The sequence below is a fragment of the Leiobunum rupestre genome, chromosome 10 (genome assembly GCF_980474605.1).
Source record: "Leiobunum rupestre chromosome 10, qqLeiRupe1.1.hap1, whole genome shotgun sequence".
Lineage (NCBI taxonomy): Eukaryota > Metazoa > Arthropoda > Arachnida > Opiliones > Sclerosomatidae > Leiobunum > Leiobunum rupestre.
The window spans coordinates 5555257-5573796 of record NC_143393.1 but is presented as its reverse complement, the minus strand read 5'-3'; positions in this window follow the sequence as shown (position 1 = coordinate 5573796).

The following is an 18540-nucleotide window of genomic DNA, read 5'->3' as shown; positions in this document are numbered from 1 at the left end:
TCCACCACCTAGTGTTGTGGCATTTGGAAAATTCAGACTTTTTTCTCGCTCCACCACCTAGTGTTGTGGCATTTGGAAAATTCAGACTTTTTTCTCGCTCCACCACCTAGTGTTGTGGCATTTGGAAAATTCAGACTTTTTTCTCGCTCCACCACCTAGTGTTGTGGCATTTGGAAAATTAAGACTTTTTTCTCGCTCCACCACCTAGTGTTGTGGCATTTGGAAAATTCAGACTTTTTTCTCGCTCCACCACCTAGTGTTGTGGCATTTGGAAAATTCAGACTTTTTTCTCGCTCCACCACCTAGTGTTGTGGCATTTGGAAAATTCAGACTTTTTTCTCGCTCCACCACTTAGTGGTGTGGCATTTGGAAAATTCAGACTTTTTTCTCGCTCCACCACCTAGTGTTGTGGCATTTGGAAAATTCATACTTTTTTCTCGCTCCACCACCTAGTGTTGTGGCATTTGGAAAATTCAGACTTTTTTCTCGCTCCACCACCTAGTGTTGTGGCATTTGGAAAATTCAGACTTTTTTCTCGCTCCACCACCTAGTGTTGTGGCATTTGGAAAATTCAGACTTTTTTTCTCGCTCCACCACCTAGTGTTGTGGCATTTGGAAAATTCAGACTTTTTTTCTCGCTCCACCACCTAGTGTTGTGGCATTTGGAAAATTAAGACTTTTTTCTCGCTCCACCACCTAGTGTTGTGGCATTTGGAAAATTAAGACTTTTTTCTCGCTCCACCACCTAGTGTTGTGGCATTTGGAAAATTAAGACGTTTTTTCTCGCTCCACCACCTAGTGTTGTGGCATTTGGAAAATTAAGACTTTTTTTCTCGCTCCACCACCTAGTGTTGTGGCATTTGGAAAATTAAGACTTTTTTTCTCGCTCCACCACCTAGTGTTGTGGCATTTGGAAAATTCAGACTTTTTTCTCGCTCCAGCACCTAGTGTTGTGGCATTTGGAAAATTCAGACTTTTTTCTCGCTCCACCACCTAGTGTTGTGGCATTTGGAAAATTAAGACTTTTTTCTCGCTCCACCACCTAGTGTTGTGGCATTTGGAAAATTAAGACTTTTTTTCTCGCTCCACCACCTAGTGTTGTGGCATTTGGAAAATTAAGACTTTTTTCTCGCTCCACCACCTAGTGTTGTGGCATTTGGAAAATTAAGACTTTTTTCTCGCTCCAGCACCTAGTGTTGTGGCATTTGGAAAATTAAGACTTTTTTTCTCGCTCCACCACCTAGTGTTGTGGCATTTGGAAAATTAAGACTTTTTTCTCGCTCCACCACCTAGTGTTGTGGCATTTGGAAAATTAAGACTTTTTTTCTCGCTCCACCACCTAGTGTTGTGGCATTTGGAAAATTAAGACGTTTTTTCTCGCTCCACCACCTAGTGTTGTGGCATTTGGAAAATTAAGACTTTTTTTCTCGCTCCACCACCTAGTGTTGTGGCATTTGGAAAATTAAGACTTTTTTTCTCGCTCCACCACCTAGTGTTGTGGCATTTGGAAAATTAAGACTTTTTTCTCGCTCCAGCACCTAGTGTTGTGGCATTTGGAAAATTCAGACTTTTTTCTCGCTCCACCACCTAGTGTTGTGGCATTTGGAAAATTAAGACTTTTTTTCTCGCTCCACCACCTAGTGTTGTGGCATTTGGAAAATTAAGACTTTTTCTCGCTCCAGCACCTAGTGTTGTGGCATTTGGAAAATTAAGACTTTTTTTCTCGCTCCACCACCTAGTGTTGTGGCATTTGGAAAATTAAGACTTTTTCTCGCTCCAGCACCTAGTGTTGTGGCATTTGGAAAATTAAGACTTTTTTCTCGCTCCAGCACCTAGTGTTGTGGCATTTGGAAAATTAAGACTTTTTTCTCGCTCCAGCACCTAGTGTTGTGGCATTTGGAAAATTAAGACTTTTTCTCGCTCCAGCACCTAGTGTTGTGGCATTTGGAAAATTAAGACTTTTTTTCTCGCTCCACCACCTAGTGTTGTGGCATTTGGAAAATTAAGACTTTTTCTCGCTCCAGCACCTAGTGTTGTGGCATTTGGAAAATTCAGACTTTTTTCTCGCTCCAGCACCTAGTGTTGTGGCATTTGGAAAATTAAGACTTTTTTCTCGCTCCAGCACCTAGTGTTGTGGCATTTGGAAAATTCAGACTTTTTTCTCGCTCCACCACCTAGTGTTGTGGCATTTGGAAAATTAAGACTTTTTTTCTCGCTCCACCACCTAGTGTTGTGGCATTTGGAAAATTAAGACTTTTTCTCGCTCCAGCACCTAGTGTTGTGGCATTTGGAAAATTAAGACTTTTTTTCTCGCTCCACCACCTAGTGTTGTGGCATTTGGAAAATTAAGACTTTTTCTCGCTCCAGCACCTAGTGTTGTGGCATTTGGAAAATTCAGACTTTTTTCTCGCTCCACCACCTAGTGTTGTGGCATTTGGAAAATTAAGACTTTTTTCTCGCTCCAGCACCTAGTGTTGTGGCATTTGGAAAATTCAGACTTTTTTTCTCGCTCCAGCACCTAGTGTTGTGGCATTTGGAAAATTAAGACTTTTTTCTCGCTCCACCACCTAGTGTTGTGGCATTTGGAAAATTAAGACTTTTTTCTCGCTCCAGCACCTAGTGTGGTGGCATTTGGAAAATTCAGACTTTTTTCTCGCTCCACCACCTAGTGTTGTGGCATTTGGAAAATTAAGACTTTTTTTCTCGCTCCACCACCTAGTGTTGTGGCATTTGGAAAATTAAGACTTTTTCTCGCTCCAGCACCTAGTGTTGTGGCATTTGGAAAATTAAGACTTTTTTCTCGCTCCACCACCTAGTGTTGTGGCATTTGGAAAATTAAGACTTTTTTCTCGCTCCAGCACCTAGTGTTGTGGCATTTGGAAAATTCAGACTTTTTTCTCGCTCCACCACCTAGTGTTGTGGCATTTGGAAAATTAAGACTTTTTTTCTCGCTCCACCACCTAGTGTTGTGGCATTTGGAAAATTAAGACTTTTTTCTCGCTCCAGCACCTAGTGTTGTGGCATTTGGAAAATTCAGACTTTTTTTCTCGCTCCACCACCTAGTGTTGTGGCATTTGGAAAATTAAGACTTTTTTCTCGCTCCAGCACCTAGTGCTGTGGCATTTGGAAAATTCAGACTTTTTTTCTCGCTCCAGCACCTAGTGTTGTGGCATTTGGAAAATTAAGACTTTTTTTCTCGCTCCACCACCTAGTGTTGTGGCATTTGGAAAATTAAGACTTTTTTCTCGCTCCAGCACCTAGTGTTGTGGCATTTGGAAAATTCAGACTTTTTTCTCGCTCCACCACCTAGTGTTGTGGCATTTGGAAAATTAAGACTTTTTTCTCGCTCCAGCACCTAGTGTTGTGGCATTTGGAAAATTCAGACTTTTTTCTCGCTCCACCACCTAGTGTTGTGGCATTTGGAAAATTAAGACTTTTTTCTCGCTCCACCACCTAGTGTTGTGGCATTTGGAAAATTAAGACTTTTTTCTCGCTCCACCACCTAGTGTTGTGGCATTTGGAAAATTAAGACTTTTTTTCTCGCTCCACCACCTAGTGTTGTGGCATTTGGAAAATTAAGACTTTTTTCTCGCTCCAGCACCTAGTGTTGTGGCATTTGGAAAATTAAGACTTTTTTCTCGCTCCACCACCTAGTGTTGTGGCATTTGGAAAATTCAGACTTTTTTCTCGCTCCACCACCTAGTGTTGTGGCATTTGGAAAATTCAGACTTTTTTCTCGCTCCACCACCTAGTGTTGTGGCATTTGGAAAATTAAGACTTTTTTCTCGCTCCACCACCTAGTGTTGTGGCATTTGGAAAATTCAGACTTTTTTCTCGCTCCACCACCTAGTGTTGTGGCATTTGGAAAATTAAGACTTTTTTCTCGCTCCACCACCTAGTATTGTGGCATTTGGAAAATTCAGACTTTTTTCTCGCTCCACCACCTAGTGTTGTGGCATTTGGAAAATTCAGACTTTTTTCTCGCTCCACCACCTAGTGGTGTGGCATTTGGAAAATTCAGACTTTTTTCTCGCTCCACCACCTAGTGTTGTGGCATTTGGAAAATTCATACTTTTTTCTCGCTCCACCACCTAGTGTTGTGGCATTTGGAAAATTAAGACTTTTTTCTCGCTCCACCACCTAGTGTTGTGGCATTTGGAAAATTCAGACTTTTTTCTCGCTCCACCACCTAGTGTTGTGGCATTTGGAAAATTAAGACTTTTTTCTCGCTCCACCACCTAGTGTTGTGGCATTTGGAAAATTCAGACTTTTTTTCTCGCTCCACCACCTAGTGTTGTGGCATTTGGAAAATTAAGACTTTTTTCTCGCTCCACCACCTAGTGTTGTGGCATTTGGAAAATTAAGACTTTTTTTCTCGCTCCACCACCTAGTGTTGTGGCATTTGGAAAATTAAGACGTTTTTTCTCGCTCCACCACCTAGTGTTGTGGCATTTGGAAAATTAAGACTTTTTTTCTCGCTCCACCACCTAGTGTTGTGGCATTTGGAAAATTAAGACTTTTTTTCTCGCTCCACCACCTAGTGTTGTGGCATTTGGAAAATTCAGACTTTTTTCTCGCTCCAGCACCTAGTGTTGTGGCATTTGGAAAATTCAGACTTTTTTCTCGCTCCACCACCTAGTGTTGTGGCATTTGGAAAATTAAGACTTTTTTCTCGCTCCACCACCTAGTGTTGTGGCATTTGGAAAATTAAGACTTTTTTTCTCGCTCCACCACCTAGTGTTGTGGCATTTGGAAAATTAAGACTTTTTTTCTCGCTCCACCACCTAGTGTTGTGGCATTTGGAAAATTAAGACTTTTTTCTCGCTCCAGCACCTAGTGTTGTGGCATTTGGAAAATTAAGACTTTTTTTCTCGCTCCACCACCTAGTGTTGTGGCATTTGGAAAATTAAGACTTTTTTCTCGCTCCACCACCTAGTGTTGTGGCATTTGGAAAATTAAGACTTTTTTTCTCGCTCCACCACCTAGTGTTGTGGCATTTGGAAAATTAAGACGTTTTTTCTCGCTCCACCACCTAGTGTTGTGGCATTTGGAAAATTAAGACTTTTTTTCTCGCTCCACCACCTAGTGTTGTGGCATTTGGAAAATTAAGACTTTTTTTCTCGCTCCACCACCTAGTGTTGTGGCATTTGGAAAATTAAGACTTTTTTCTCGCTCCAGCACCTAGTGTTGTGGCATTTGGAAAATTCAGACTTTTTTCTCGCTCCACCACCTAGTGTTGTGGCATTTGGAAAATTAAGACTTTTTTTCTCGCTCCACCACCTAGTGTTGTGGCATTTGGAAAATTAAGACTTTTTCTCGCTCCAGCACCTAGTGTTGTGGCATTTGGAAAATTAAGACTTTTTTTCTCGCTCCACCACCTAGTGTTGTGGCATTTGGAAAATTAAGACTTTTTCTCGCTCCAGCACCTAGTGTTGTGGCATTTGGAAAATTAAGACTTTTTTCTCGCTCCAGCACCTAGTGTTGTGACATTTGGAAAATTAAGACTTTTTTCTCGCTCCAGCACCTAGTGTTGTGGCATTTGGAAAATTAAGACTTTTTCTCGCTCCAGCACCTAGTGTTGTGGCATTTGGAAAATTAAGACTTTTTTTCTCGCTCCACCACCTAGTGTTGTGGCATTTGGAAAATTAAGACTTTTTCTCGCTCCAGCACCTAGTGTTGTGGCATTTGGAAAATTCAGACTTTTTTCTCGCTCCAGCACCTAGTGTTGTGGCATTTGGAAAATTAAGACTTTTTTCTCGCTCCAGCACCTAGTGTTGTGGCATTTGGAAAATTCAGACTTTTTTCTCGCTCCACCACCTAGTGTTGTGGCATTTGGAAAATTAAGACTTTTTTTCTCGCTCCACCACCTAGTGTTGTGGCATTTGGAAAATTAAGACTTTTTCTCGCTCCAGCACCTAGTGTTGTGGCATTTGGAAAATTAAGACTTTTTTTCTCGCTCCACCACCTAGTGTTGTGGCATTTGGAAAATTAAGACTTTTTTCTCGCTCCAGCACCTAGTGTTGTGGCATTTGGAAAATTAAGACTTTTTTCTCGCTCCAGCACCTAGTGTTGTGGCATTTGGAAAATTCAGACTTTTTTCTCGCTCCACCACCTAGTGTTGTGGCATTTGGAAAATTAAGACTTTTTTCTCGCTCCACCACCTAGTGTTGTGGCATTTGGAAAATTAAGACTTTTTTCTCGCTCCAGCACCTAGTGTTGTGGCATTTGGAAAATTCAGACTTTTTTCTCGCTCCACCACCTAGTGTTGTGGCATTTGGAAAATTAAGACTTTTTTTCTCGCTCCACCACCTAGTGTTGTGGCATTTGGAAAATTAAGACTTTTTTCTCGCTCCACCACCTAGTGTTGTGGCATTTGGAAAATTCAGACTTTTTTCTCGCTCCACCACCTAGTGTTGTGGCATTTGGAAAATTAAGACTTTTTTTCTCGCTCCACCACCTAGTGTTGTGGCATTTGGAAAATTAAGACTTTTTTCTCGCTCCAGCACCTAGTGTTGTGGCATTTGGAAAATTCAGACTTTTTTTCTCGCTCCAGCACCTAGTGTTGTGGCATTTGGAAAATTAAGACTTTTTTCTCGCTCCACCACCTAGTGTTGTGGCATTTGGAAAATTAAGACTTTTTTCTCGCTCCAGCACCTAGTGTTGTGGCATTTGGAAAATTCAGACTTTTTTCTCGCTCCACCACCTAGTGTTGTGGCATTTGGAAAATTAAGACTTTTTTTCTCGCTCCACCACCTAGTGTTGTGGCATTTGGAAAATTAAGACTTTTTCTCGCTCCAGCACCTAGTGTTGTGGCATTTGGAAAATTAAGACTTTTTTCTCGCTCCACCACCTAGTGTTGTGGCATTTGGAAAATTAAGACTTTTTTCTCGCTCCAGCACCTAGTGTTGTGGCATTTGGAAAATTCAGACTTTTTTCTCGCTCCACCACCTAGTGTTGTGGCATTTGGAAAATTAAGACTTTTTTTCTCGCTCCACCACCTAGTGTTGTGGCATTTGGAAAATTAAGACTTTTTTCTCGCTCCAGCACCTAGTGTTGTGGCATTTGGAAAATTCAGACTTTTTTTCTCGCTCCAGCACCTAGTGTTGTGGCATTTGGAAAATTAAGACTTTTTTCTCGCTCCACCACCTAGTGTTGTGGCATTTGGAAAATTAAGACTTTTTTCTCGCTCCAGCACCTAGTGTTGTGGCATTTGGAAAATTCAGACTTTTTTCTCGCTCCACCACCTAGTGTTGTGGCATTTGGAAAATTAAGACTTTTTTTCTCGCTCCAGCACCTAGTGTTGTGGCATTTGGAAAATTAAGACTTTTTTCTCGCTCCACCACCTAGTGTTGTGGCATTTGGAAAATTAAGACTTTTTTCTCGCTCCAGCACCTAGTGTTGTGGCATTTGGAAAATTCAGACTTTTTTCTCGCTCCACCACCTAGTGTTGTGGCATTTGGAAAATTAAGACTTTTTTTCTCGCTCCACCACCTAGTGTTGTGGCATTTGGAAAATTAAGACTTTTTCTCGCTCCAGCACCTAGTGTTGTGGCATTTGGAAAATTAAGACTTTTTTCTCGCTCCACCACCTAGTGTTGTGGCATTTGGAAAATTAAGACTTTTTTCTCGCTCCACCACCTAGTGTTGTGGCATTTGGAAAATTCAGACTTTTTTCTCGCTCCACCACCTAGTGTTGTGGCATTTGGAAAATTAAGACTTTTTTTCTCGCTCCACCACCTAGTGTTGTGGCATTTGGAAAATTAAGACTTTTTTCTCGCTCCAGCACCTAGTGTTGTGGCATTTGGAAAATTCAGACTTTTTTTCTCGCTCCAGCACCTAGTGTTGTGGCATTTGGAAAATTAAGACTTTTTTCTCGCTCTACCACCTAGTGTTGTGGCATTTGGAAAATTAAGACTTTTTTCTCGCTCCAGCACCTAGTGTTGTGGCATTTGGAAAATTCAGACTTTTTTCTCGCTCCACCACCTAGTGTTGTGGCATTTGGAAAATTAAGACTTTTTTTCTCGCTCCACCACCTAGTGTTGTGGCATTTGGAAAATTAAGACTTTTTCTCGCTCCAGCACCTAGTGTTGTGGCATTTGGAAAATTAAGACTTTTTTCTCGCTCCACCACCTAGTGTTGTGGCATTTGGAAAATTAAGACTTTTTTCTCGCTCCAGCACCTAGTGTTGTGGCATTTGGAAAATTCAGACTTTTTTCTCGCTCCACCACCTAGTGTTGTGGCATTTGGAAAATTAAGACTTTTTTTCTCGCTCCACCACCTAGTGTTGTGGCATTTGGAAAATTAAGACTTTTTTCTCGCTCCAGCACCTAGTGTTGTGGCATTTGGAAAATTCAGACTTTTTTTCTCGCTCCAGCACCTAGTGTTGTGGAATTTGGAAAATTAAGACTTTTTTCTCGCTCCACCACCTAGTGTTGTGGCATTTGGAAAATTAAGACTTTTTTCTCGCTCCAGCACCTAGTGTTGTGGCATTTGGAAAATTCAGACTTTTTTCTCGCTCCACCACCTAGTGTTGTGGCATTTGGAAAATTAAGACTTTTTTTCTCGCTCCACCACCTAGTGTTGTGGCATTTGGAAAATTAAGACTTTTTCTCGCTCCAGCACCTAGTGTTGTGGCATTTGGAAAATTAAGACTTTTTTCTCGCTCCACCACCTAGTGTTGTGGCATTTGGAAAATTAAGACTTTTTTCTCGCTCCACCACCTAGTGTTGTGGCATTTGGAAAATTAAGACTTTTTTCTCGCTCCAGCACCTAGTGCTGTGGCATTTGGAAAATTCAGACTTTTTTTCTCGCTCCAGCACCTAGTGTTGTGGCATTTGGAAAATTAAGACTTTTTTTCTCGCTCCACCACCTAGTGTTGTGGCATTTGGAAAATTAAGACTTTTTTCTCGCTCCAGCACCTAGTGTTGTGGCATTTGGAAAATTCAGACTTTTTTCTCGCTCCACCACCTAGTGTTGTGGCATTTGGAAAATTAAGACTTTTTTCTCGCTCCAGCACCTAGTGTTGTGGCATTTGGAAAATTCAGACTTTTTTCTCGCTCCACCACCTAGTGTTGTGGCATTTGGAAAATTAAGACTTTTTTCTCGCTCCACCACCTAGTGTTGTGGCATTTGGAAAATTAAGACTTTTTTCTCGCTCCACCACCTAGTGTTGTGGCATTTGGAAAATTAAGACTTTTTTTCTCGCTCCACCACCTAGTGTTGTGGCATTTGGAAAATTAAGACTTTTTTCTCGCTCCAGCACCTAGTGTTGTGGCATTTGGAAAATTAAGACTTTTTTCTCGCTCCACCACCTAGTGTTGTGGCATTTGGAAAATTAAGACTTTTTTCTCGCTCCACCACCTAGTGTTGTGGCATTTGGAAAATTAAGACTTTTTTCTCGCTCCACCACCTAGTGTTGTGGCATTTGGAAAATTAAGACTTTTTTCTCGCTCCACCACCTAGTGTTGTGGCATTTAGAAAATTCAGACTTTTTTCTCGCTCCACCACCTAGTGTTGTGGCATTTGGAAAATTAAGACTTTTTTCTCGCTCCACCACCTAGTGTTGTGGCATTTGGAAAATTAAGACTTTTTTCTCGCTCCACCACCTAGTGTTGTGGCATTTGGAAAATTAAGACTTTTTTCTCGCTCCACCACCTAGTGTTGTGGCATTTGGAAAATTCAGACTTTTTTCTCGCTCCACCACCTAGTGTTGTGGCATTTGGAAAATTCAGACTTTTTTCTCGCTCCACCACCTAGTGTTGTGGCATTTGGAAAATTCAGACTTTTTTCTCGCTCCACCACCTAGTGTTGTGGCATTTGGAAAATTAAGACTTTTTTCTCGCTCCACCACCTAGTGTTGTGGCATTTGGAAAATTCAGACTTTTTTCTCGCTCCACCACCTAGTGTTGTGGCATTTGGAAAATTAAGACTTTTTTCTCGCTCCACCACCTAGTGTTGTGGCATTTGGAAAATTCAGACTTTTTTCTCGCTCCACCACCTAGTGTTGTGGCATTTGGAAAATTCAGACTTTTTTCTCGCTCCACCACCTAGTGGTGTGGCATTTGGAAAATTCAGACTTTTTTCTCGCTCCACCACCTAGTGTTGTGGCATTTGGAAAATTCATACTTTTTTCTCGCTCCACCACCTAGTGTTGTGGCATTTGGAAAATTAAGACTTTTTTCTCGCTCCACCACCTAGTGTTGTGGCATTTGGAAAATTCAGACTTTTTTCTCGCTCCACCACCTAGTGTTGTGGCATTTGGAAAATTAAGACTTTTTTTCTCGCTCCACCACCTAGTGTTGTGGCATTTGGAAAATTCAGACTTTTTTTCTCGCTCCACCACCTAGTGTTGTGGCATTTGGAAAATTAAGAATTTTTTCTCGCTCCACCACCTAGTGTTGTGGCATTTGGAAAATTAAGACTTTTTTTCTCGCTCCACCACCTAGTGTTGTGGCATTTGGAAAATTAAGACGTTTTTTCTCGCTCCACCACCTAGTGTTGTGGCATTTGGAAAATTAAGACTTTTTTCTCGCTCCACCACCTAGTGTTGTGGCATTTGGAAAATTAAGACTTTTTTTCTCGCTCCACCACCTAGTGTTGTGGCATTTGGAAAATTCAGACTTTTTTCTCGCTCCAGCACCTAGTGTTGTGGCATTTGGAAAATTCAGACTTTTTTCTCGCTCCACCACCTAGTGTTGTGGCATTTGGAAAATTAAGACTTTTTTCTCGCTCCACCACCTAGTGTTGTGGCATTTGGAAAATTAAGACTTTTTTCTCGCTCCACCACCTAGTGTTGTGGCATTTGGAAAATTAAGACTTTTTTTCTCGCTCCACCACCTAGTGTTGTGGCATTTGGAAAATTAAGACTTTTTTCTCGCTCCAGCACCTAGTGTTGTGGCATTTGGAAAATTAAGACTTTTTTTCTCGCTCCACCACCTAGTGTTGTGGCATTTGGAAAATTAAGACTTTTTTCTCGCTCCACCACCTAGTGTTGTGGCATTTGGAAAATTAAGACTTTTTTTCTCGCTCCACCACCTAGTGTTGTGGCATTTGGAAAATTAAGACGTTTTTTCTCGCTCCACCACCTAGTGTTGTGGCATTTGGAAAATTAAGACTTTTTTTCTCGCTCCACCACCTAGTGTTGTGGCATTTGGAAAATTAAGACTTTTTTTCTCGCTCCACCACCTAGTGTTGTGGCATTTGGAAAATTAAGACTTTTTTCTCGCTCCACCACCTAGTGTTGTGGCATTTGGAAAATTAAGACTTTTTTTCTCGCTCCACCACCTAGTGTTGTGGCATTTGGAAAATTAAGACGTTTTTTCTCGCTCCACCACCTAGTGTTGTGGCATTTGGAAAATTAAGACTTTTTTCTCGCTCCAGCACCTAGTGTTGTGGCATTTGGAAAATTCAGACTTTTTTCTCGCTCCACCACCTAGTGTTGTGGCATTTGGAAAATTAAGACTTTTTTTCTCGCTCCACCACCTAGTGTTGTGGCATTTGGAAAATTAAGACTTTTTCTCGCTCCAGCACCTAGTGTTGTGGCATTTGGAAAATTAAGACTTTTTTCTCGCTCCACCACCTAGTGTTGTGGCATTTGGAAAATTAAGACTTTTTTCTCGCTCCAGCACCTAGTGTTGTGGCATTTGGAAAATTCAGACTTTTTTCTCGCTCCACCACCTAGTGTTGTGGCATTTGGAAAATTAAGACTTTTTTTCTCGCTCCACCACCTAGTGTTGTGGCATTTGGAAAATTAAGACTTTTTTCTCGCTCCAGCACCTAGTGTTGTGGCATTTGGAAAATTCAGACTTTTTTTCTCGCTCCAGCACCTAGTGTTGTGGAATTTGGAAAATTAAGACTTTTTTCTCGCTCCACCACCTAGTGTTGTGGCATTTGGAAAATTAAGACTTTTTTCTCGCTCCAGCACCTAGTGTTGTGGCATTTGGAAAATTCAGACTTTTTTCTCGCTCCACCACCTAGTGTTGTGGCATTTGGAAAATTAAGACTTTTTTTCTCGCTCCACCACCTAGTGTTGTGGCATTTGGAAAATTAAGACTTTTTCTCGCTCCAGCACCTAGTGTTGTGGCATTTGGAAAATTAAGACTTTTTTCTCGCTCCACCACCTAGTGTTGTGGCATTTGGAAAATTAAGACTTTTTTCTCGCTCCACCACCTAGTGTTGTGGCATTTGGAAAATTAAGACTTTTTTCTCGCTCCAGCACCTAGTGCTGTGGCATTTGGAAAATTCAGACTTTTTTTCTCGCTCCAGCACCTAGTGTTGTGGCATTTGGAAAATTAAGACTTTTTTTCTCGCTCCACCACCTAGTGTTGTGGCATTTGGAAAATTAAGACTTTTTTCTCGCTCCACCACCTAGTGTTGTGGCATTTGGAAAATTAAGACTTTTTTTCTCGCTCCACCACCTAGTGTTGTGGCATTTGGAAAATTAAGACGTTTTTTCTCGCTCCACCACCTAGTGTTGTGGCATTTGGAAAATTAAGACTTTTTTTCTCGCTCCACCACCTAGTGTTGTGGCATTTGGAAAATTAAGACTTTTTTTCTCGCTCCACCACCTAGTGTTGTGGCATTTGGAAAATTAAGACTTTTTTCTCGCTCCACCACCTAGTGTTGTGGCATTTGGAAAATTAAGACTTTTTTTCTCGCTCCACCACCTAGTGTTGTGGCATTTGGAAAATTAAGACGTTTTTTCTCGCTCCACCACCTAGTGTTGTGGCATTTGGAAAATTAAGACTTTTTTCTCGCTCCAGCACCTAGTGTTGTGGCATTTGGAAAATTCAGACTTTTTTCTCGCTCCACCACCTAGTGCTGTGGCATTTGGAAAATTCAGACTTTTTTTCTCGCTCCAGCACCTAGTGTTGTGGCATTTGGAAAATTAAGACTTTTTTTCTCGCTCCACCACCTAGTGTTGTGGCATTTGGAAAATTAAGACTTTTTTCTCGCTCCAGCACCTAGTGTTGTGGCATTTGGAAAATTCAGACTTTTTTCTCGCTCCACCACCTAGTGTTGTGGCATTTGGAAAATTAAGACTTTTTTCTCGCTCCAGCACCTAGTGTTGTGGCATTTGGAAAATTCAGACTTTTTTCTCGCTCCACCACCTAGTGTTGTGGCATTTGGAAAATTAAGACTTTTTTCTCGCTCCACCACCTAGTGTTGTGGCATTTGGAAAATTAAGACTTTTTTCTCGCTCCACCACCTAGTGTTGTGGCATTTGGAAAATTAAGACTTTTTTTCTCGCTCCACCACCTAGTGTTGTGGCATTTGGAAAATTAAGACTTTTTTCTCGCTCCAGCACCTAGTGTTGTGGCATTTGGAAAATTAAGACTTTTTTCTCGCTCCAGCACCTAGTGTTGTGGCATTTGGAAAATTCAGACTTTTTTCTCGCTCCACCACCTAGTGTTGTGGCATTTGGAAAATTAAGACTTTTTTTCTCGCTCCACCACCTAGTGTTGTGGCATTTGGAAAATTAAGACTTTTTCTCGCTCCAGCACCTAGTGTTGTGGCATTTGGAAAATTAAGACTTTTTTTCTCGCTCCACCACCTAGTGTTGTGGCATTTGGAAAATTAAGACTTTTTCTCGCTCCAGCACCTAGTGTTGTGGCATTTGGAAAATTCAGACTTTTTTCTCGCTCCACCACCTAGTGTTGTGGCATTTGGAAAATTAAGACTTTTTTCTCGCTCCAGCACCTAGTGTTGTGGCATTTGGAAAATTCAGACTTTTTTTCTCGCTCCAGCACCTAGTGTTGTGGCATTTGGAAAATTAAGACTTTTTTCTCGCTCCACCACCTAGTGTTGTGGCATTTGGAAAATTAAGACTTTTTTCTCGCTCCAGCACCTAGTGTTGTGGCATTTGGAAAATTCAGACTTTTTTCTCGCTCCACCACCTAGTGTTGTGGCATTTGGAAAATTAAGACTTTTTTTCTCGCTCCACCACCTAGTGTTGTGGCATTTGGAAAATTAAGACTTTTTCTCGCTCCAGCACCTAGTGTTGTGGCATTTGGAAAATTAAGACTTTTTTCTCGCTCCACCACCTAGTGTTGTGGCATTTGGAAAATTAAGACTTTTTTCTCGCTCCAGCACCTAGTGTTGTGGCATTTGGAAAATTCAGACTTTTTTCTCGCTCCACCACCTAGTGTTGTGGCATTTGGAAAATTAAGACTTTTTTTCTCGCTCCACCACCTAGTGTTGTGGCATTTGGAAAATTAAGACTTTTTTCTCGCTCCAGCACCTAGTGTTGTGGCATTTGGAAAATTCAGACTTTTTTTCTCGCTCCACCACCTAGTGTTGTGGCATTTGGAAAATTAAGACTTTTTTCTCGCTCCAGCACCTAGTGCTGTGGCATTTGGAAAATTCAGACTTTTTTTCTCGCTCCAGCACCTAGTGTTGTGGCATTTGGAAAATTAAGACTTTTTTTCTCGCTCCACCACCTAGTGTTGTGGCATTTGGAAAATTAAGACTTTTTTCTCGCTCCAGCACCTAGTGTTGTGGCATTTGGAAAATTCAGACTTTTTTCTCGCTCCACCACCTAGTGTTGTGGCATTTGGAAAATTAAGACTTTTTTCTCGCTCCAGCACCTAGTGTTGTGGCATTTGGAAAATTCAGACTTTTTTCTCGCTCCACCACCTAGTGTTGTGGCATTTGGAAAATTAAGACTTTTTTCTCGCTCCACCACCTAGTGTTGTGGCATTTGGAAAATTAAGACTTTTTTCTCGCTCCACCACCTAGTGTTGTGGCATTTGGAAAATTAAGACTTTTTTTCTCGCTCCACCACCTAGTGTTGTGGCATTTGGAAAATTAAGACTTTTTTCTCGCTCCAGCACCTAGTGTTGTGGCATTTGGAAAATTAAGACTTTTTTCTCGCTCCACCACCTAGTTTTGTGGCATTTGGAAAATTAAGACTTTTTTCTCGCTCCACCACCTAGTGTTGTGGCATTTGGAAAATTAAGACTTTTTTCTCGCTCCACCACCTAGTGTTGTGGCATTTGGAAAATTAAGACTTTTTTCTCGCTCCACCACCTAGTGTTGTGGCATTTGTTCTCGCTCCACCACCTAGTGTTGTGGCATTTGGAAAATTAAGACTTTTTTCTCGCTCCACCACCTAGTGTTGTGGCATTTGGAAAATTAAGACTTTTTTCTCGCTCCACCACCTAGTGTTGTGGCATTTGGAAAATTAAGACTTTTTTCTCGCTCCACCACCTAGTGTTGTGGCATTTGGAAAATTCAGACTTTTTTCTCGCTCCACCACCTAGTGTTGTGGCATTTGGAAAATTCAGACTTTTTTCTCGCTCCACCACCTAGTGTTGTGGCATTTGGAAAATTCAGACTTTTTTCTCGCTCCACCACCTAGTGTTGTGGCATTTGGAAAATTAAGACTTTTTTCTCGCTCCACCACCTAGTGTTGTGGCATTTGGAAAATTCAGACTTTTTTCTCGCTCCACCACCTAGTGTTGTGGCATTTGGAAAATTAAGACTTTTTTCTCGCTCCACCACCTAGTGTTGTGGCATTTGGAAAATTCAGACTTTTTTCTCGCTCCACCACCTAGTGTTGTGGCATTTGGAAAATTCAGACTTTTTTCTCGCTCCACCACCTAGTGGTGTGGCATTTGGAAAATTCAGACTTTTTTCTCGCTCCACCACCTAGTGTTGTGGCATTTGGAAAATTCATACTTTTTTCTCGCTCCACCACCTAGTGTTGTGGCATTTGGAAAATTAAGACTTTTTTCTCGCTCCACCACCTAGTGTTGTGGCATTTGGAAAATTCAGACTTTTTTCTCGCTCCACCACCTAGTGTTGTGGCATTTGGAAAATTAAGACTTTTTTTCTCGCTCCACCACCTAGTGTTGTGGCATTTGGAAAATTCAGACTTTTTTTCTCGCTCCACCACCTAGTGTTGTGGCATTTGGAAAATTAAGACTTTTTTCTCGCTCCACCACCTAGTGTTGTGGCATTTGGAAAATTAAGACTTTTTTTCTCGCTCCACCACCTAGTGTTGTGGCATTTGGAAAATTAAGACGTTTTTTCTCGCTCCACCACCTAGTGTTGTGGCATTTGGAAAATTAAGACTTTTTTTCTCGCTCCACCACCTAGTGTTGTGGCATTTGGAAAATTAAGACTTTTTTTCTCGCTCCACCACCTAGTGTTGTGGCATTTGGAAAATTCAGACTTTTTTCTCGCTCCAGCACCTAGTGTTGTGGCATTTGGAAAATTAAGACTTTTTTTCTCGCTCCACCACCTAGTGTTGTGGCATTTGGAAAATTAAGACTTTTTTTCTCGCTCCACCACCTAGTGTTGTGGCATTTGGAAAATTAAGACTTTTTCTCGCTCCAGCACCTAGTGTTGTGGCATTTGGAAAATTAAGACTTTTTTTCTCGCTCCACCACCTAGTGTTGTGGCATTTGGAAAATTAAGACTTTTTCTCGCTCCAGCACCTAGTGTTGTGGCATTTGGAAAATTAAGACTTTTTTCTCGCTCCAGCACCTAGTGTTGTGGCATTTGGAAAATTAAGACTTTTTTCTCGCTCCAGCACCTAGTGTTGTGGCATTTGGAAAATTAAGACTTTTTCTCGCTCCAGCACCTAGTGTTGTGGCATTTGGAAAATTAAGACTTTTTTTCTCGCTCCACCACCTAGTGTTGTGGCATTTGGAAAATTAAGACTTTTTCTCGCTCCAGCACCTAGTGTTGTGGCATTTGGAAAATTCAGACTTTTTTCTCGCTCCAGCACCTAGTGTTGTGGCATTTGGAAAATTAAGACTTTTTTCTCGCTCCAGCACCTAGTGTTGTGGCATTTGGAAAATTCAGACTTTTTTCTCGCTCCACCACCTAGTGTTGTGGCATTTGGAAAATTAAGACTTTTTCTCGCTCCAGCACCTAGTGTTGTGGCATTTGGAAAATTAAGACTTTTTTTCTCGCTCCACCACCTAGTGTTGTGGCATTTGGAAAATTAAGACTTTTTCTCGCTCCAGCACCTAGTGTTGTGGCATTTGGAAAATTCAGACTTTTTTCTCGCTCCAGCACCTAGTGTTGTGGCATTTGGAAAATTAAGACTTTTTTCTCGCTCCAGCACCTAGTGTTGTGGCATTTGGAAAATTCAGACTTTTTTCTCGCTCCACCACCTAGTGTTGTGGCATTTGGAAAATTAAGACTTTTTTTCTCGCTCCACCACCTAGTGTTGTGGCATTTGGAAAATTAAGACTTTTTCTCGCTCCAGCACCTAGTGTTGTGGCATTTGGAAAATTAAGACTTTTTTTCTCGCTCCACCACCTAGTGTTGTGGCATTTGGAAAATTAAGACTTTTTCTCGCTCCAGCACCTAGTGTTGTGGCATTTGGAAAATTAAGACTTTTTTCTCGCTCCAGCACCTAGTGTTGTGGCATTTGGAAAATTAAGACTTTTTTCTCGCTCCAGCACCTAGTGTTGTGGCATTTGGAAAATTCAGACTTTTTTCTCGCTCCACCACCTAGTGTTGTGGCATTTGGAAAATTAAGACTTTTTTTCTCGCTCCACCACCTAGTGTTGTGGCATTTGGAAAATTAAGACTTTTTCTCGCTCCAGCACCTAGTGTTGTGGCATTTGGAAAATTAAGACTTTTTTTCTCGCTCCACCACCTAGTGTTGTGGCATTTGGAAAATTAAGACTTTTTCTCGCTCCAGCACCTAGTGTTGTGGCATTTGGAAAATTAAGACTTTTTTTCTCGCTCCACCACCTAGTGTTGTGGCATTTGGAAAATTAAGACTTTTTTCTCGCTCCACCACCTAGTGTTGTGGCATTTGGAAAATTAAGACTTTTTTTCTCGCTCCAGCACCTAGTGTTGTGGCATTTGGAAAATTAAGACTTTTTTTCTCGCTCCACCACCTAGTGTTGTGGCATTTGGAAAATTAAGACTTTTTTCTCGCTCCACCACCTAGTGTTGTGGCATTTGGAAAATTCAGACTTTTTTCTCGCTCCACCACCTAGTGGTGTGGCATTTGGAAAATTCAGACTTTTTTCTCGCTCCACCACCTAGTGTTGTGGCATTTGGAAAATTCATACTTTTTTCTCGCTCCACCACCTAGTGTTGTGGCATTTGGAAAATTAAGACTTTTTTCTCGTTCCACCACCTAGTGTTGTGGCATTTGGAAAATTCAGACTTTTTTCTCGCTCCACCACCTAGTGTTGTGGCATTTGGAAAATTAAGACTTTTTTTCTCGCTCCACCACCTAGTGTTGTGGCATTTGGAAAATTCAGACTTTTTTTCTCGCTCCACCACCTAGTGTTGTGGCATTTGGAAAATTAAGACTTTTTTTCTCGCTCCACCACCTAGTGTTGTGGCATTTGGAAAATTAAGACTTTTTTTCTCGCTCCACCACCTAGTGTTGTGGCATTTGGAAAATTCAGACTTTTTTCTCGCTCCAGCACCTAGTGTTGTGGCATTTGGAAAATTCAGACTTTTTTCTCGCTCCACCACCTAGTGTTGTGGCATTTGGAAAATTAAGACTTTTTTCTCGCTCCACCACCTAGTGTTGTGGCATTTGGAAAATTAAGACTTTTTTTCT